At 41.7% G+C, this 20,847-nt stretch overlaps 1 protein-coding gene across 11 annotated transcripts in view; it reads left to right on the forward strand.

Moving 5' to 3' along the window:
• Positions 1-20,847, forward strand: part of EPB41L3 (erythrocyte membrane protein band 4.1 like 3) — a 237,483-nt gene that overhangs the window by 80,251 nt on the left and 136,385 nt on the right. For 4 of the 11 annotated variants that reach the window (XM_057300472.2, XM_063597297.1, XM_063597298.1 and 1 more), the window contains exon 1: positions 6,085-6,221. The exons of 2 other annotated variants lie outside the window; for them this stretch is intronic. The gene's annotated coding sequence lies outside the window, so the exon portion shown is untranslated. Of the gene's footprint in view, positions 1-6,082; positions 6,222-6,705; positions 6,813-9,757; positions 9,783-20,847 lie in introns of those variants that run through there. 5 more of the 11 variants (XM_063597301.1, XM_063597302.1, XM_055102603.2 and 2 more) reach the window with 4 other exon arrangements.

Genomic DNA, 20,847 nt, shown 5'->3' on the forward strand with positions numbered 1-20,847 from the left:
TTGTAAAAACTTGGAAATTAAGGTCAGAGTTGCAGTGTTACTGCAATCTTTAATAAATAGGCATCTAATCCAATTATTGCTGGAATTGGGAACAGGACAATCCTTTATTGTTATTTATTACTATACTTACTGCTAATGAACTGCTGCTACAGACTGATGCATGCAATGACAGGATCCAAGCAATAACTCCTGCAAACTGTGAATCGTGTAGTGTAGATTATCTTCAGTTCAGCTCTCGTATATGTCTCAGCGGGCTGTTTTTCCACCCGTTTTCTGTTCCAACTTCTATGAAACATCTATCTGAACGCACTTTGTCACCTGTGGGATTTTTGGTATGGACTGGTCACCTAGGTCAATGGTTCTCAAGATTTGGTGTGATTTATAATCACCTGGGGAACTTGTTAAAAATGGCTGCTCCCTGGACCCCACCCCAGAGCTTCCGACTCACTTAGTTAAGGCTGGACCCCAAAATTTGCATCATTCACAAGTACTTTGAATGATTCTGATATCAATGGTGTGCATCTGGTAGTTTTATTCTTTTTAAGATTTTTATTGACACAGAAACGTAAAACTTAGAAAACTGTTCACAAATAAGCCAGTTTGAGAAATTCTGGTATCCTCAGATTTGTATCATTTACAAATGAGTCAGCCTTGGATATCAGACAAATCCCTAATAAACATCTTGCATAGGAAAGTGTTAGTAGCCAAGGCTTTCTTTCAAATGGCTTTGACCTATTGAACAAATTTATTTTAAGGGACAAAGATATTCTAGATGATGTTCTCAATGATTCCCAGAGCATTCTGGAAGCTGTGGACTACAGTGGAATGACATTTTCAGGTTGTACCCTCACTGTTGAAATCTGCAAGCCAGTGAGACAGTTGGAAAGGGGAAAAAAAAAACATGCTGGAAAACAGGAATTAAATTAAGAAACAAAGCTAATGCTTTTTCCTTAGAGCAGTTATTGCTGTATGCTTATTAGTTTATAAAGTTAACCATCACACATTTTCCTAAAGAGGAGATAGCATTAACAAGTTAATAAGCCCGACTTCCGAATGTGTCTTACTATCTATTATTTCTTCCTCAGTTAATTTTTGTTGATAGCTTCTGGGGTGAAACATAATAGCTGATTAGGATTACTTACAGCTTTACAGGGGATGGACAGGCTTGCTGGCATTTATTTTGTCTTTTGGGGGAAAAGTGATTAAAATGTTAAGTGTCTTAGCATATAATTCAATAGTGATCATGTGGTTGAGAGCTGAATTTAATATTACAGATTAACAACTTCCATTCTTTATATTCTAGCATTCATATTTTACCATTCCATATTTATACTAAAATCCTAAATAGAAAACATTCTCAGTGGATTTTTTATTTTTACTTAAGAAGAACAGAATCATTGAGCATTTACATTTAATGAAGAATTGATCACTAGAATAACCCTTACAATTTTATCATTAAAATTATTCCATTTAAAAGTACTGAGACTTATTCCTAAAATTTACTGGAAATGGAGAAAGTAAAAAAATCAATAAGGATATGTTTTAATACAATAAAACTTACATACTATGTATGGGTCCACCTTTAAGTCTATTCTTTATATAAGAATACAAAGATAAAAAAGGCAAATATGGAATTCCGATGAATAGGAATGATTTTAAATGGTGTTAGCATGCCTAAACTTGCTCCATCTTATGTATACTTTTCATACATTTTGTGCTACATTTATACTTATCAATACTTTATTTCATTTTGCATCTGTGCCTTGCATGTAGACAGACCCCTGAAATGGGGTATACAAACTCAATATGAAGAGAGCATCTGGAAGCCTTAATGAGCTGTAAACTTAAAGCTATTCTTAGAACCTAGAAACTCTTCAATGAATTTTTATTTCAGAAGAATAAGCTTGTTGCTTTTGAATTATGCATTCATCCCTGTATTTCTCTTATTTATGGTCCCCAGTAACGCTGTGGCTGAAGACTTTATATCCTGATTTCAAGAACTTGATATGCAATTCAGGTGCCTGACATTATTCTGAGCATAAAATAAACCTCAACTAGTTATTGCCAGTGTTGTCAACATTTCACTAAGGCAGCAGATCAGGTTGAATAAATGAGGCCAAATGAGTGTGAATGTCTATTAGGGTGGCATTTGTAGGGTTTGCTCAAGCGTCAATATTTCTTCAATTTTCATGTTTGAGAGCAAAGTTCAGATAAGTTTAACCAGACTGATTCTCTATTATTTCTTTCTGGAGTCTCATCCATAAGGCTGACAACATGGCTGTCAATACAACTGCAAATTCTGTCCTTGTCTTGGCTATCAGGTTGGAATTATCATTGCTGTTCAGGTAGCAGAATACCAGTTACTCATTCACTCAAGAAGTCAGTACTCTATTGACATTTGCGGTGGAATAGAGGTTCATGGGGGATCCAATCTCTTCAGCTTGGGATGAATTTACACACATATCTTACCTGAAGTAAGCTGCACCCTTTTCTCTGCACCTTTTCTCTGGCTAGAATTCTTGATAGCTGGTGACCTTCAGTGATATAACTTATATAGAGTAATTTCAGGAAGTCCATAAATAAGATTAGCGTAGAGGAAGCCCAAGTTAAGGTAGTGGAGATCAGAATGGGCATCCTAAGACCTAGGCTAGAGTCATGGAATCTTTCCTGACTTTCCATGGATTGTTTCAGTATTTGCATAACACTCCCTTTAGTACTGTGTGGACATAGTAAATTAAGAATCTGAAGAACTGAGTTCTCATGCCAAATTGGCACTAATTCTAGGACTGTGTAAACGGCATTTACTGGACCCAAGAACTACTTTTCTATAACTTATTGAAACAGCACCACAAGGGGGGTTACAATGACAAGAATAAAGAATTCTCTGGGGCTATAGTGGCTTTATTTTTGGTAGTGAGAGGGAAAAGGAGAGAAGTTAGTATTCTAAGAAAGCAAGCAAATTCAATCATAATTGTATCTTCACCTTGCTTTCTACTTTATGTTCCTTCTCCTTTCTGTGTGGAAGAGCTCATTATTTCCTGATGAGAGCTAAATAGTAGGGTTTTCATTATTGCTTTTACTCAGTAAGTAGTAAGAGGTGATACATCTTTTAGTTTTATAGGCCCCTAATATTATTGAACCATACAGAATTTTAGAATCAGTCCCTAATTTTATACATGAGGAAGCCGAATCCCTGAAGAAAAGTGACAGCTTAGTTCATTATTCAATGTCCATTCATTCATTTAGCAAAAATGTGAAGTGCTTGGCTTGCAATGTGCCCAGTGAGGCACTGTGGGGAGACAGAGAGGACTAAGAGAGGATCCTGCATGGGATTCACAAGAAAGAATGAAGAGATCGCTATTATCAAGATGCAGGCAAGTTGCTGAGGGAGCTGTGCAGCTATGCACCCCTCATGAATTTGACGTTTCTTTTTCTCCCTGTCTGTGCTAGGGGGAAAAAAATAATAGAGGAGAGACTTGGTTAAATCCAGAGGATTCCAAAGTAATTGCTTCCAAGATTTCCTATCAAACTATGCAGCAGTATGGTTTTTACTCCAAATTTTCAATTCATGGAATATTACCATAATTAGGGTTTTGTTTGTTTGTTTGTTGTTGTAGTTTTTTGAGACGGAGTCTCTCTCTGTTGTCCAGGCTAGAGTGCAGTGGTGAGATCTCGGCTCACTGCAACCTCTGCCTCTCAGGTTCAAGCAATTCTCTGCCTCAGCCTCCTGAGTAGCTGGGATTATAGGCGCCCACCACTATGCCCAGCTAATTTTTGTGTTTTTAGTAGAGACGGGGTTTCACCCTCTTGGCCAGGCTGGTCTTGAACTCCTGACCTCGTGATCCACCCGCCTCAGCCTCCCAAAGTGCTGGGATTACAGGCATGAGCCACTGCGCCTGGCCTAGATAGGTATTTCTAATTAAAAAAATACTTAGTTGTCTAACATTTTTCTCCCAAGAAAATTGCCATTCAGACACTATTGCTGATTTTCATCACCACAAAGATTAAGATTCATGAGTCATAAGAAAAAGTTTGCTTTCAATTTTAAAGAATAGCAAAAATACTGCAACAAAATGAATGAAAATATGGAGCCATCTGTGTCTTGAATGATAATGCCAAATGAGTGTTTATTGTAAACAATACAATTTATTCAAGTCCACTTTCAATGGAGTGCTTTAGTGTACATGCAAAAAAGGAAAATGAATTCTTTCTTCATTCACAGACCTTATGTGCTACACACACACACACACACACACACACACACACACACAGAGTCATACAGGTGCGTATGTGATATGTGCATATATATCTCTAATACTCATATGCAACACTTTCTGACAGGAAATGCAGTTAATTCCCAAACATCCACTATTGGAACTGTCACCTTTATCTGTCACCTGAAAGACAATTCAGGCCCTCATTACCTCTGGTAACTGTCTTAATACCATAGTCTCCTCCGAACACCAACCTGGTATTTGCCCATCTGTTCTAGTCTTTGCAGAGCCATAAGATTAGTTTTCTTAAAACATTACTTAAGTCACACTTTCTTGCTCAAAATTTCCCAAAGCTACACATCCATAGAATATAGTCCCATAAACTCCATAGCAACATAGTAACTATAATTTTCCAACCTTCTCCCTCTTCAACATGAAAAAACCCTTCCACTCCAGCCAAGGAAATCAAATACCATCCTCCTTTCCTACCAAAGTCTTCCCTATTCTAGAAACCTGCGCCAAGTCTCCCCACCTCTCCGGGCCTCACTGACAGATCAGGCCCACTAATCTTTCCCAGAGGCACGTGTTCTGTATCTTGTCTTTGGCACCCAGTAGCAAATGCAATATTTTTGTGAATCCATTTTTTTCCCTCTTTTAATGAGTCCCTGAGCTCCTGGAGGGGCAACCGGATGATTTGGAGAAGGCTCTATTTTAAAAAAATTAATAACGTACAACATGAAAAGGATCTGATGTACAACACGAGGACTAGAGCTAAGAAGTGTCTTGTATTCAGGATTTTGCTAAATGAGTGTATTATAGCTACTCTTGCCACAAGTAGAGGGGTGTTGGGGAAATGCATAACTATGTGAGTTGATAGATATGCTAATTTGTTCCACTATAATAACCATTTTACTATATATGTATCTTATGTTGTATGCCTTAAATATACATACAATTTATTTTAAAAATTAAAAAAATTTAATATTTTATTTTCAATTTTTGTGGGTACATAGTATGTATATATGTTTATGGGGTACATGAGATGTTTTGATACAGGCATGCAATGTGTAATAATCACATCATGGAAAACAGGAAATCCATCCTTCAAGCATTATCATTGGTGTTACAATTCAATTATACTTTATTTTAAAATGTACAATCAAATTATTTTGACTGTTGTGCTATCAGATACTATGTCTTATTCACTCTATTCTTTTTGTGCCCATAAAAATATTTCTTAAATATCTTGGTTAGTCGGTTAGATCTTAAGATATTGTGAGATGACCAGGAGTTGCTTCTTTCACTTACAAGTCAGTGAGCCACCTCCGCTCTTTAAAATCAAGGTAAATTTCGGTGGAAAGCTTTATAGATACTGGAGAGGACGGAGTAGCTGAGTTGCTGAAAAATGGGCGACTTCTCTTATCAGGCATTAATTCAGATCTTCTCTATTAACATGACTTGAAGACACCACCAACTTGATTTTATTTTCTTTCCAAAAAGAAAAAAAAAAATACTGCAGTCCCTAGCCAATAAATAACTCACCTGAAGGTCAGGAACACCCTCTCCCTCCTTTCTCACAGGGGATGTCTGGGAGGGGAGAGGGGTCTGGAGAGGCCAGGCCATCATCTAAGTGGGAATAAAGGGCTAAAGCTATTGGCATTGGCAGCTGTCTCCAGGCGTCGTCCGCGGAGCCTGACCCTGCGCCAGGACGAAGGAGGCTGTGCCCATGTAACTGTCCTGAAGTACTGCGGTGGCCCCCTCCCCCGCGGCTGGGAGGGCAGGCAGGACGAGGTTGGCTTTCCTCGCACGGTCTCTGGGCGTGGGCCCCCGCCGCAGCTCCGCGGAGCCTCGGTGTCTCCTGCAACAGGGGGCGGGGGGAACAGCGGCGAGCAGCCCTGGGCTGCGGCTTCCTCCCCACGCCCGAGTCTCCTGCGCACCGCCGCCGAGGACGCGCGCCCGAGCCTAGTCCCCACGCCGCGGCGCGCCCGGGCTCCCTGCTGATCCCAGGTAACTTTTCCGCCTCTCGGAGTGGGGGACTGCGAGGGGGTCTCGGTTTTACGAGGTGCGGAGGAAGAGCCCGAGGCCTGGGGCGAGGCGCGCGGGACTGTGGGGCTGACGCGTGGCTTCGGCGCCGCGCGGTCTCCCGAATCCCGAGCCCCGCGCCCGGGGTCTCCAACCGCTCTCCGGCTCGCCGGGACCCCCACCGGGCCGAGCCTGCGCGCCGCGCCCCCCGCCCGCTCCGCCCGCCGCGGCGCAGCAGTGGCTGGGCCGGCGCGCAGAGCCTGAGCCCCGGCCTCCGGCCTGGGGGCCTCCCTGGGATCCCTGGCCGAGGGGGCGACTCGGTCCCCGCGTCCCTTCTCCGCCAATTTGCACAAATCCCCCGCCCGGGGCGCCATGTTTTAAGTTGCCCCTCGGGCTGGGGGTGAGCGCGGGCCGGCCCCTCCCCCGGGGAGGTGCGGGGGACAGGGGGCGACACTGCGGCGCCGCCCGGGCGGGTGGCGGCTGGCGGGCCGCGGGAGGGGCCCTGCGCTCAGCGCGCGGCGGCAGCGGGCTCGTCCCGGGTGCAGGCGCGGGCGGGCGCAGCGCGGAGCCGATAAGGTGCGCTCCGCACAAAGCATCCCCGCTGGGCAGGGGGACCGGCCGCTTTTATATAACTTGCCTCGTTCCCCAAACTGGGGCAGCGGCCCCCGGCCGGTGGGGGAGGAGGAGGGAGCGTCCAAGCGGGGTTGCCCTGGGCCTGGGCACCTGCCGGGGCCCCTCGCCTCTGGCACCCGGGCGCGGGAGCACGGGCGGGCCGGGGGCGCCTGGGTCGGCCTGCCGTGGCCCGGGGGCTCGGGGCGGCGGGACTCACCTGGCGCCCTCGGGGCCGCGATTCTCCTCGGGAGGTGTCTGCGAAGGCGGCTCTGCAGCGGTGGGGGTGGGGAGGCTAGGGCTTCGGACTGCTGGAGTTGGGGTCGCAGCCAGTTCCTGGCGAGTGTTTCCTGGCTGCTGCCGCAGGGGCTTGCTTTTTCGGATTTCCCCTCTAATCTCGCCGGACTTCTTCCCCTTCCCCCCCACGCCCGCCAAGTTCATGGCTTCTGCAATGCGGTGGGTGTGGTTACCTAGTAAATTGTAACTGTGGTCCCTTGCAATGAGAGTATTCTTTTCAATTTTCTTTTTATATTACGGATCTGAAGTTTTCTAGGGTTTTTCCGTTAGTTGCAGCCCAGGGTTAAAGTTGGTAGAGATTGTTGCGGAACAGAACAAATAGAATGATAAAGGAAACATGTGGTATTAATTACTTGTGGAGGTTGGGCTGGGAGGTCCTGAGAGGGCCGGGCAGTCCTGCTAATGCAGTGCTTCCATTGCGTGTTTAAGTTGTTTCAGCTTTTTTACATTAGTCTTGCGGAATTGCTTTTGCAGATACCCTGCCTGTCCTTTTTGTTGAGGGGGGGTGGGGAGTGGGGCACAGTGAGAATTTTAGGCTGTCTGAGGTGGCCAGGTGTGCTGGAGTTTGTCTTGGTAGCATTAACTTCTATAGTACAGGAAGCGTCACACCAAGTGCTTCAAAACATTGTTTTTGAAATTTACCTTGATTTTTAAAGTCTCAAGGAAACAAAAATGATAAAATTCCGCTTGTGTCTGTGAGCCATGGACGTAGTCCCAATTACAGCAAATTAAGCAGAAAAGCCCTATTAAGAAAAGAGAGCAGCACATCAAGCTCCAGTGAACTCTGGGGACTGAGAGGTGATTTCTGTCTTGGCTCAGAGTGAGTGTTTAAAAAATGCATGTTAATTTTGGTATCAAACTTTAAAAACTTTAGTTGGAGTAACAAAATTAATGTGAGAGGGAATAAATACTAAATTGGAGAAGCGTGACTTCAATTTGTTAATTTGCAAGGCATTGATAGCTGAATGCTGAATACTGTCTCATTTGCATTATGGTTTTCTGGTGTTTTAGAAAAGCAAAATATCAGATGCACAACTTACTGCATCAAGTTTATTTAGTTAATACACTTTAGCCAAAATAAGTTTTTCAAAACAGAACATGTTTTGTGAATAATTCATCCATAACAAGAAGAGTAGCCACTTTAATTTGTAAACCGCTTTTAGCTGAAGGATTCAGGAGCTATAGGTCAAATGTCAGTGTCTCAATGAAATATTTGCATTTAATTTTTAAGACATTTCTTCTGCATGAATGCGATTTAGGTTAAAAGCAATTTTTATCAGTTCATGTACCGTGCTTGGACTTTGGACAACTTTGTGTTGAAATAAAAGATCAGGATTTTTTTTTAACTTGATCGGATGCAATTTTATTTATAATTGTTTTTTAAAAACTGGTTGGTCAAATGTATTAAAGGACCACCTAGGTAGAAGAGAGGCAACTATCCATGTACTGAGAGATGTGATGCTGTTATCTTGTGAATCTTTTCTGGACTTATATAGTATATTAGATTAAGTGTGGCAGGAACTTGCTGTAAAAGTATTTTCTTCCGTGTTGTATGATGTGCATTCATCTTTTAAGTTAGTGCTTTCCCTAAAATTCACAAATTAGAATTCACGTCCACTCCAGTAAAATAGAACTCCAAGAGTAGACTGAAGAATAAATGTTTCCTTTCTGTGAGAATTTGAGTATATATAATGAAGAGAGAGACTTTTTTTTTTTTTTTGAGATGGAGTCCTTCTGTGTCACCCAGGCTGGAGTGCAATGGCACAGTCTCCGCTCACTGCAACCTCCGACTCCTGGGTTCAAGCAATTCTTTTGCCTCAACCTCCCGAGTAGCTGGGATTATAGGCGACCACCACCACACCCGGCTAGTTTTTTTTTGTTGTTGTTGTTTTTTTGAGACGGAGTCTCGCTCTGTCGCCCCAGGCTGGAGTGCAGTGGCGCGATCTCGGCTCACTGCAAGCTCCGCCTCCCGGGTTCACACCATTCTCCTGCCTCAGCCTCCCAGTAGCTGGGACTACAGGCGGCCGCCACCACACCCGGCTAATTTTTTTGTATTTTTGGTAGAGAAGGGGTTTCACTGTGTTAGCCAGGATGGTCTCGATCTCCTGACCTCGTGATCCACCCGTCTCGGCCTCCCAAAGTGCTGGGATTACAGGCGTGAGCCACCGCGCCTGGCGGAGAGAGGGTTCTTGAGTAATCTACCCTGGCTGTCTTTAATTCCCATAGTCTCCCCTAAGTACCCCATCAGTTTTCCGTGAAATATAGACTCACCATTGAAACCTATGAATCAAATTTGTCTTTAGCACCACTTCATTTTGAGAGATCCTTAATCGTGCAATCGCTCCATCTATTTCTTTCAAAAGGCTAGCTAGCTGCTGATTTGTTGGGAATTCATCAGGCACTCAGCCCGGGAGGGTTCTGCTGTTATTTGATTTGCCTTGGCTGTGGGGAATTCTGTGCTCAGAAGCAAGGACTGGAGCAGTGAAGTCATTGTCCTGCCTGGTGTTGTGACATCACTATGGCTCAAAGGAAACAAGGGTGGGGCAGGCAAAACCAGACCATCTGAAGCATCTTGCTGGCTTTAAAACTTTGCCTGATCAATCAATGAGACTCCTTTCTCAAGTTGAACTGCATTGCGAGGTATTGTTTGGAGAATTGAAAGGTGTAAATGAATATAAGACTGCATGGGAAAATGTGTCTCCAAGAGTAAGGAAGGAGACGTTTTTTGTTTGTTTGTTTTTTGTGAAATAGTAGAAAGCACTGAATATTCCTTTTGTAGAGAAAACTGTAATTTTTTAGAAGGGCCATTTACAAAATTAAAGAAAAAGAAAAATGAGTATATTTTTATTTATATATTGAGTCAACATATTTCTTACTGTTCTTTGTACTAAAACAGCATTCTTTTTAAATTCTTGATTTAGGTTATTAGTAATGTCTTTTAAAAAAAGTATGTGGTCTCTCTAAAGATGCAATTTACTTATTGGGTAGGCAATGTTCTCATTTATTTTTAAGTGATGTGATTGCAGTTGGCAATAGGAAAAAATGGAAAAAGGTGTTTCATAAGTAGAAGATATCTGCAGTGATTTGGAGTAATTGATTTCCATTTCCATTTTTGTTTTATGTACTAATTATTTTATAATTTAGCTTTTTAATCCTAATTTAGAATTCTAGTGCAGAGATGATCAGAGACATATTTCACCCAAATTAGTGTTGAATAAATGATAAGACTGAAATTCAGAAACAATAAAGTATATTTCATGTTTTCCTTTCTGAATTTATAGTAATATCAGCATAAAAAATGAAGAACCACAGAATGGCTGCAGATGTTCCTTGTCTTTTCCATGACTGACATTTTTCATGTGAGTGTATTATGTATGTAGGAGCTCTGGGCAGTTCTTTCTTAACTATGTAGCGATTCCAGAGCACAGTTTCAAAGCATAAAGAAGAAACAAATTGGGAAGAATGGCACAAGAAGAGAAGTTGAAATTAGATGCCAGAACTGCAGATTACTTGGTTGAAATGTCTTTGGTGTTGCATTTTTAGTCCTTGCGATGATTGGTTAAATTGCATACTTTGGAATTGTAAGCTTCTATTAGCACCAAACCCCTAATTCTTTTGTAATTTGCAGTACAGAGAAAAAGCTGACAACTTAATTTTTAGATTGCTGACATTTTGATACATTGTTCTTATAACCCTGCCTTACAAACTAAAAACAGAGAGAGAGAGAGAGAGAAAGCAGAAAGGTCTATATTAGACCTAGAAAACAAATGTAATATTTAACCTGCCTTGAGTATATATTTTTCTCTCCAGTTATATTGGGTGGGTGCTTGATGAGGATAGGGAGTTATTTCTCTTCAGGTTTCTTTCCCAAACCAAGTAGAGGTCTAGACACTTAAAGCATTCAGTAAATACTTACGAAATTGTATAAAAAATGGGGCCATTTGTAACTTACGCTTTACTACCAAAAAAAAAAAAAAATCTTGGAGAAAGCTTAAAAAGCACTGCTGCTTTATTTAAAAATGAGAATTACCAGATTCATGTATGTAGTCATTATTTTTAATGACATGGTCCTCTTCATAACAAGGTTGTTACCTCTGTCTGTAGCTCAAATTGGTAGATCCTAGAGGTTTTGCCATATCAGGGAAGAGAATTCTGCAGGTACCAAGAGAAAAGAAGAATGGTTTCTTTGAGGGAAGAACTGCAGGGAGTCGGTTTCCTTTCCTGCCAGCTCTAATTGGTGTCATGGAGGACATCAGTGTGGAGGGTGTCCTCTGAAGAGGGGAGGGATCAAATGGTAGGGTGACAAAAGCTGAAAAGGATTAGTGCTGGGAGATGATATTGATCTCCTAGCATTGAACTAAAGAGAGGAAAACTATTTTCTGTTTTAGCTCTCTCTTCTTTGGTCATTTTTGTACATGCCTGTGTTTACATCCTCAAATAGCGAGTTTCTTTGTATTTGATTCAAGCCCCACATTTCATCATTTCTAAAAGAAAGTTATTTTTTCACATTTAACATCTCTGAAATTGGGATATGTCTTACATGGCTCTCAGCCATGTGGCAGAGAAAAAGCTGGCAACTTAATTCATTGTTTGTGAATATGCATCAAAAATTGGACATTGGATATTAGTGGATTGGAGAAAATCCTGGAGACAGTAATGGAGCACTCTTAAGTGATACATTTCTAGTGCTCGTGGTGACCCAAGTTGATATTGTGTGGAAAAGCATAGACAGCAGTAACTCTTAGTTGACGTGCAATTTGGTAGAGTTGGATTCTGAATATGTAAGAATTTTTGGGAACACCTTGGCCAATCTATTTTGTTTATATTTTCTTTATGCGTTGAATAACTCAATCAATTTGAGTTCTTTAGATAAGAAGAAAATGAAAATTCCAGTTTCTAAAAGTGTGTGAGTCATAGCTTAATTGGCAGAGTGCTATACAACATGATGTTATTTCTTATAATCAGTGTCATGAATCTTATGAAATATGGTTTATCATTTGGCTATGCAGTTTTTTGAAATGTACTTTATAATAGGTAATGCTTATTTTACACTGTCCATTCTGTGTATCAGTGATTGTTTTTCTATGTATTATTGATTGTTTCCTATAAAAGGATCCTTTTATAGGGAAAATCTATTGAAAATTCTTCATTTCCCATTTTGACTTTCCATTTTGGCCTTGGGAAGATGACTGGATTTTGATAGAGACTCTCAATTAGTCATTGAGAAGACATTCCAGATAGGACATTCCAGAAGTCAAGAGACCTGCCTTTAGCTGGAATATAGCCTGTATGCTGGGGAGTAATAGGAGATGCATCTAAGTAGGGAGTGTGAGGCCTGATTGTGGAAGGTTTTTGGATATGAGACTAAGGGATATTTGGGGCTTTGCTAGGTAGTGGGGAGTTATTGAAAGTGGTTGAGTAGGGAAGAAGAATATTTTTTCTGGTGATAAGTGTAGGATGAGTTGGAAGAATAGGAATCTGGAAACAGATGGTCTTTAGTTAATGGAGTTATCCAAAATTTTGCAGAAATTGAATGTGATGTTTTTTTCTCTCAATGATTGATATTTTGGCAATTCATTCCATCTTTTTGTGGGAGTATTTAACTGAGGATTAAATACTACTTTTGGATTGTTTAAGGTAGAAAATGAGATATACGAAATATGGGAAGATTTTCCTTATCTTTTCAATGAATGTATCTCAGTTATTTGAGATATTAAAAATAATACATTCTCACTTTAAAATATATTCTAACAATACAGAAAAACCAAAAAAAGAAATCTCATTATCTACCTTTCTGAATGTATTATGTATCAGAGTGGAATAGGACACACCTGGGTTGGGCTCTCGGCCTTGCTATTTAATAACTATGTAGCATGGTTCTTTTAACTTCCTAGAGCCTGTTTGCTCATTTATAAAATGGGCATAATGCTTATATCTGAAGGATAGGAGGATTAAATGCTGTAATACATGCAAACACTGAGCACAGTATCTGGTATATCACAAGTGCTTCGTAAATAGCAGTGGCATCATTTTGTACATATACAGACTCATACATAGGTTACATAATATTTTACATGAATAGACTTCTGTCTTAAATACTTCTATGTAACCATTTTTTGTTTGTTTGTTTTGTTTGTTTGTTTTTTGAGAACAGAGTCTCACTCTGTTGCCCAGGCTGGAGTGCAGTGGCACGATATCAGCTCACAGCAACCTCTGCCTCCCGGGTTCAAGTGAGCCTCCCAGGTTCAAGCGAGTCTTCTGCCTCAGCCTCCCAAGTAGCTGGGATTATAGGCACCCGCCACCCTGCCCAGTTATTTTTTTTTTTTGAATTTTTAGTAGAAATGGGGTTTTACCACGTTGGCAAGGCTGGTCTCGAATGATCCTGACCTCAAATGATCTGCCCGCCTTGGCCTCCCAAAGTGCTGGGATTACCGGTGTAAGCCACCACGCCAGGCCAAATTTTTTTTTTTTTTTAAATGTAACAGTATGTCTCGGAGGAGCTTTTTCATGCATGCAAATCTATACCCACATCATTATTTTTAATGGTAAATAAATATTTTCTTTTGGTCTTGTGCAATATTGATAAAGGATCATTACCTTAATGATGGTGTTGATGTGAAGCTTTGTTGTCCAGCCCCTCTGCCTCCTTCTGCTTGCTGCCTACACTTCATGACTCTCTTCTAATATACACATCAGGAGGCTTGTGGTAAAACAGGATATTTAAAAAAATTAAAATCTCTGATGATTATTATGTATATCTCAATGTTGTGTGTGAATATTGAGTTCTAACAAACTAAAACAAGCAAATTTTCACCATAGATTTCCTGACTTTTTTAAATTTAGATTTTAATGTCATCTCTTCATAGAGGGCCGAGCTTATCCAGCAAAGCCTAACCTGAGTTCCTGGGTGCCCATCATTCTCCCATGTGCCTCTTGGCATGCCTCGAGGGACAGCAGATGCAGCAGTCTGGACCTGAACTAGACTCTCCAGAATCAAAATATCCAGGGTCTGGGATAGTTTAGTAGGTGTAGGGGGTCACTGGGCTCCCAGAGATGGAAAATATTAAGCTTCCTTTGATCTCTCTCTGAGTTCCCAACACTTCCTTCGTCCTCAGCAATTGAATGGTAACAAATGTCATATTCCATTCACAGATTTTATGCCACTTCTTCAGGGATGTGGGCTGCTCTGTTATGTTATTCACAATCCCATGATTTTGACTGATCTTGGATTTACTTGGAATCCAGTCTTCATTGACCAATTTGAGGAGAATAGCTTTATGATCCTGAAGGTGGTGCTAGCTGGCATGGTGCACCCAGGCTTCTGTGAGATGATGCCATTGGGGCATCTAGAGGTCTCAGGCTGGCCCTGACAGTTGCATATTTCTATGTAATTTTTTCCTAGAGTTACTAACATCCCAGAGATATAGGGAGTTTTGGGTAGTTTCATTACAGAGAATTATTCTTGATGAATTTTGGTGTTTTATACCATTTTGCGCTACTCAGTGACAACTTTTATTAACTTTAGAAGGAATATGCTTACTGGCTAAGTATAAGACTTGGAAAATAGAGATTGACTAGGTTGTCTGCTCAAGAAGTCTGGAAAACTTTTCCTCTGAATTCTTGAAATGAGAGCAGTAATTCATTGGGGGGAGTTATATTGTAGAACAGGGGTCCCCAACCTTTTTGGCACCAAGGACCTCCATTTTGCTTACCTCCTGCTGTGTGGCCCTGTCCTTGGCACAGAGGTTGGGGTTTCATGGAAGACAGTTTTTCCATGGACGGGGGTTGTGGGGGATGGTTTCAGGAAGAAACTGTTCCACTTCACATCATCAGATTCTCAGAAGGAATGCACAACCTAGATCCCTCACGTGTGCAGTTCACATTCTCACATTCTCACTCAAGAATGTGAATCAAATGCCACTTCTGATCTGACAGGAGGCGGAGATCAGGTGGTAATGCTGACTCACCCACCGCTCACCACCACTGTCCTTGGCCCAGCAGTGGGGAATCCTTGTTGCAGAATAAAGAAAATACGAAGAGCTAGAGAAGATACAGATGGAAACATCTGCTAACCTTGAGCTAGGTAACTGTGGGAGGAGTACTCTATTTCTCTAGGCAAGGTTCCCCAGAGTGAACAGATGACGATGCTGCCTACCTCCAGGTTGAAATGAGATCTGTGTTTGAAGACATCTAGAACCAGTCTAATGAGAGTATACACATAGTACATGTTTTCTCATTTCAGTAGTATATGCTGTTGTCCTCTTTGCTTGTTTTTAGGGACATGTGTTAGTAATTGTAAGATCCAAAGATGACCCTCAGGATGAGTGTAGAATTTTGTGACATTCCACCACAAAACCCGTAATCCAAAAGATGGCCCTCAATGAGAATGCAGAATTTTTTGAGTATGAAACTCCAGATAACAGTAGAGGTTTGCAAAGAATGAGACACAGTGGTTATACAACAGAATTACCTGATGAGTTTATTAAAAAGGAATTTTTGGGGACCAATCCACGGATTATCATCTAATAGATCTGCAGTTGGATCCAGACCTCCTTATGTCCCGACAAGTACTTTGGTGAAATCTGATCCAGGTGGTCCCAGGACCACATTTTGAGACACACTGTCTTAACGACTTTTGTCTTAATGACTTTCCAGCTTCTTCACTATTGTCAAATGAGCATTTAACCTGGAAAGAAGATACAATATAAATAAATAGTACTAATGTTGGAGAAAATGTTTAGCATAGAGCAAAGAAACCTGGCCTTGGACTCAGAATGCTTGGGTTTCTTTTTTTCTTTCTTTTTTCTTTTTTTTGAGACGGAGTCTTGCTCTGTCACCCAGGCTGGAGTGCAGTGGCGAGATCTCGGCTCACTGCCAGCTCTGCCTCCCAGGTTCATGCCATTCTCCTGCCTCAGCCTCCCAAGGAGCTGGGACTACAGGCGCCCGCCACCACGCCTTGCTAATTTTTTGTATTTTAGCGGAGACGGGGTTTCACTGTGTTAGCCAGGCTGGTCTCGATCTCCTGACTTTGCGATCCGCCCGTCTCAGCCTCCCAAAGTGCTGAGATTACAGGCGTCAGCCACGGTGCCCGGCCTTGGGTTTCTTTATGGCTGGTCCATCACTTGTAACTTCTGTGGCCCTAGGAAATTATGTAAAATTTAAAAGGTTAAGGAAGTAGGATAAAAGGTTAGTTTTCTTATCTATTAAATAGGGATAATGATAATTATGTAGCAGAATGGTCAGAATGGTTGAGTAAGAATCTAAGTGAAAGTACGTAGCTCTTAATATGTCTTCAGTTGGGGTTAATTTTCTTGCTTTGTGATCGGTAGTAGTGTAAAATGGCCTTGAAGAAGAGATGCTTCTATGAGTAAATGTGATGCTGCTGGTCAAAATCATACTGAGCTATGTGGGTCCTACAGATACTTTTAAGATATTATGAAGTTCTTCACTTATATATGTGAAACTTGAGATGATTAAAAGCTTTCTTTACAAATGTTGCTATGTTTAGTGACATTCATATCAATGGTAAATGGTCAGACTACATTATAATTTATTAGCATTTTTTCCTATGCTCATATCCGAGAAGGACACACACACTCACATAATCCACATAGGGGGACAACAAAACAAAAGTCACTGTATATCACATTTGAATTGCATCAGTTTCTTAGACTCCGGAGATAAATTCAAGAAGGAACTTCAGTCTTTGGAGCTGTAGTTGCCATTCAGCCTCAAGGTCTTAAGCTTTTCTGACAGCATGGCCCTGTCTTGGTGCAAAGAGGCAGCAAGCCCGATAAATTGTGTAACCATTTTCAGACGTTGGCTTTTTTCCCCCTCATTGAACCTCCCCCAGTTGTCATCAAAAATTGCGATTTTGGAGTTACCTCTGAGAGGGTTTTCACATTAAGATAAGACATGTGAAAAGATCTTTGACAAAGGGTAGAATATACATATATTAATAAATTAAATTTCATTTCTTTTTTTTTTTGCCCACTCAGTGTCCAGTAAAATGTTCCTCTAAAACATTTAATGGCTTTATTGACTTACCATCATACCTCTTATTTCTCCATGCTCTTATTTAAGAGTTGGATTCCAGCTTGATCTCCTTGCCTGAGTCTTCTCCTGACTAGAACTGTAAAGCATTTTATTCGGTCATATTAGAGTGTGTAAGGGCCTTCGTGCTGCTCAGATCAAGGACAATCCCCTAGGCGCCTTATCTCAGTGAATGCTTTATTGACCCCCAAGATGAATCCAGGTCTTCTCTACTCAAACCAGCTTCTGAATGATCTCTTCTCCAAGTATTCTAGTTCAAGCATCTCCCAGAATAAAGAACCAAGCAAAATTAAACCAACCCATTTTTTAACCTGGTTTCCTCCTTAAGCTTATTGCCAGTGTTTCTTCCCAGCTGCTTGGTTGTCAGACGCATGTCTTTGAAATTAAGATTTGTCCAGGCAGGATACTCATTTGGCACCAGTGATAGTTAAAAGACTCATCAAAGTACTGAGATACACACTGAAAGTGAAAAGACGAGACTGATGGCATGTGCCAAAATGTGACTCTTTGAGCCTTTGTAAAGTTTTGTTCCTTTCTCTGTTCTTTTATCTGTTTGTTTTTTCCACAAATACTTATGGAATGCTTGTTATGAACCTGGCACCATGCTCAGTGCTGGGGTTACAGTGGTGAACAATCAGGTTTTACTCCCCTGGAAACTGTATTTTAAACAAGGGGATGAGTAGTAAACAAGATTTCAAATACCAGTGAACACTGAGCATAATCAGAGCCCAAAGACTTGGCATGTGGAGTGCTCCTGTAGATACTATCATTTAGGGGATGTTTAACATTTTACCAAGTCTTTCTTTTTGTTTGCACCCCTTCTCTGCAAGTGTGGTGTCAATTCTAGATTGTAAGTGGAACCAGGCAGGGACCATGTCTAATCATCTTTGTGTCTTTGAGCCTGGTACAGTGCCTCACACACGGCAGGCCCTAGTTAACTGCTAAACAGATAGTTCTTACTCTTACCACTCTTTTTTCTTGTCCCTTGCCTTTCCTTGTAATAGTGTTTTGACTTAAAATACACATTCTCTTCTTTCTTTTGTAAGCTCAGTTTCTTCTACTGCTCCACTGACATGTGGACTCACCTCAAGCTAATGAAGCTGAAACTTCAGGACTTCTTCCTTACAGAATCATGTTCCAAAGTTTGCACCAAAGTTTGACTTTTATAATCTTTTTCTTTCTTCCTTTTTTTTTTTTTTTTTTGAGACAGGGTCTTGTTCTGTTGTATAGGCTGGAGTGCAGTGGCAGCATGATCTTGGCTCACTGCAACCTCTACCTCCCAGGTTCAAGTGATTCTCATACCTCAGCCTCCTGAGTAGCTGGGATTACAGGCATGTACCACCACACCTGGCTAATTTTTGTATTTTTAGTAGAGACAGGGTTTTACCATGTTGGCCAGGCTGGTCTTGAACTCCTGGCCTCAAGTGATCTGCCCACCTCGTCCTCCCAAAATGCTGGGATCCCAGGCGTGAACCACTGTGCCCAACCTATAGTCTTTTTTCTTAAAGAAGGTTTCCCAATTGCAAGAGCTTTGGCACTTAAAAAACCTGGATCTATCTCTGATCCTAACCCATGTTAAACTGCCCCTTTTCTGAATTTTGACTGCAATTCTGGCTAACCAAAATCCAGAATTTGGCTGTGACAACTCCTCTTCTTTTGAAGTATCTCATGGTCACACATGAGAAACACATCCAAAGGCTTGAATTTGTGATTTGACTAAAACACATCAGTGAACCTCTCAGAAACATACACTCATCTACAAATGTGCAGAACAGCCATCTCTTCTTTTTTCAGAACTATTGTGAAGATCAAATGGTGTAATTGATGTGAAAGCACTTTTCAAACTGTAAGATGCATAAGAAAATAATGGACACTGTTGTCAGGGAGTAGAGCTGGAAAGCATTCAGGGGAAGGAACGTCTGATTTCCTTAATGATCTGCTCTGCAGCCTGTGCCTCCGTCCGTCTGCCTAACAATGGAGTATATCTTGAGTACATACATATTTCCAGCACTACCCAGGCACCCAGCAAAATGAATGTCACCGCCCATTTTTGCGGGGCTTCCTGTCACCCTGAGCACAGACATAATTAATTGTTGCCTCCCAAGTGCTGTGATGGGGAATTGGGGCATGAAAGGCACACAAAGGAAGCTCACCTACCAGCTGTGGGTGTGTGGCTCTGGACGGAGAGGGAGTGGCGTCCAACCTGAGACCTGAAGATGACCAGGAGCCATGCGGTGGAGAAGGGAGAGAGCTGGATAGAGTCTGGAGTCGGCTGGACAGAAGGGTGTCGGAGGTGACTGACCAGCGTGTACAGAGGCCAGGAGGAAAGAGGGAGACATTCGTGTGGCTGACGAGTAAGATGGGCTCCGAGGGCAGTGGGGGAGATGAGCCTTAGGGGCAGCTGGGGTCAGAGTTCAGGGCCCTGTGCACCATGTCATCCTGAGGGTGAGGCAGAGCCAGTGAGGGGTGTTAACCTTGTTGGAAGACATGGTCAGATGTACTTTTAATATGGCTTTTGTAGTAATCTAGGGAGTTTACTTTTTTGAAGGACAATATATCATTATCGTAAAAATGAGTGTTTTTTGAAGGAATACATGAATGACTCGGTGAATTCCTTAACAGTTTCTGGCACCATAGCAGTCTAGCTTTATGCTTATAGGACACATGTTTAAACTTAGAAACTTCACTGTTTTTCTATAAAATAAAAGTCACAGTTAATATCACAATATATCAATCTATACAGCAACCCCAAATATAAGTACTTTGCACATAAGTACCCAATAAATGGTGCTAATGTTACTATCCAGGGAAGAATTGAGGATGATCTAAACTAAGGAAGTGGTAGAAGAGATGGAGAAAAATGAATACTTTGAAAAATGTTTAGGAGGTAGAATTTTGAGACTTAGTGACATGTTGGGTATGGTGGGAGGTGAGGGAGAGGGGAATGGCCCCACTTGCTGTTCCCTGAGATACACACACACACACACACACACACACACACACACACACACACACACACATATATGAGTTGATGGTGGGGTTGGTGATGGCATGTGTAAGTCAGGAGTTTGTCCTGAAGTTCCTGTGGGACATTTCAGAACCCATGTCTAGTAGTCTTCATGCATCAGCCAGCAAGCCAGAGAGGTCCAGCTCAAAGATCAAGACTCAGAATCCTCCAGATAGGAAGGTAATTAAAGCCATAGAAGCTGAGGTCACTAGAGAGAGGGCAGAGTAAAGAGAATCTGCAAGGGAGAAGTAGAAGAGGAAAAGGTCTGTGAAGCTGGGGAAATGTGATTTGGAAAGAGGTAGTGTTCACTGTGGTTCTTGAACATTTAAATGACACGAGAGCTGCAATGCTCCCTTTGCATTTAGCCACGCTGATGTTGGTAAGTTCGCCATGAGGAGCTTGGAGGAGCAGTACCAGTTTTCCAAGCTTGTGCACTGATTCTTTCACCTTTGCTTCCCTTTCATCTTCAACCCCCTGTGTTCTGAGGGTGGAAGCCAGGCTGCAGTGGGCTAGGGCTGAGAGGAGGGCAGTGCGCACAGCGGGGGTACCTGGTGCTCAGGAAGAAACCAAAGCACAGATGTCTTTGCCACTGTAGGTTAGGTAAGATATATATATATATATGTATGTATTTGATGTAATTTTTAT

Source organism: Pan paniscus, chromosome 17 (genome assembly GCF_029289425.2).
Source record: "Pan paniscus chromosome 17, NHGRI_mPanPan1-v2.0_pri, whole genome shotgun sequence".
NCBI classification, from domain to species: Eukaryota; Metazoa; Chordata; class Mammalia; order Primates; family Hominidae; genus Pan; species Pan paniscus.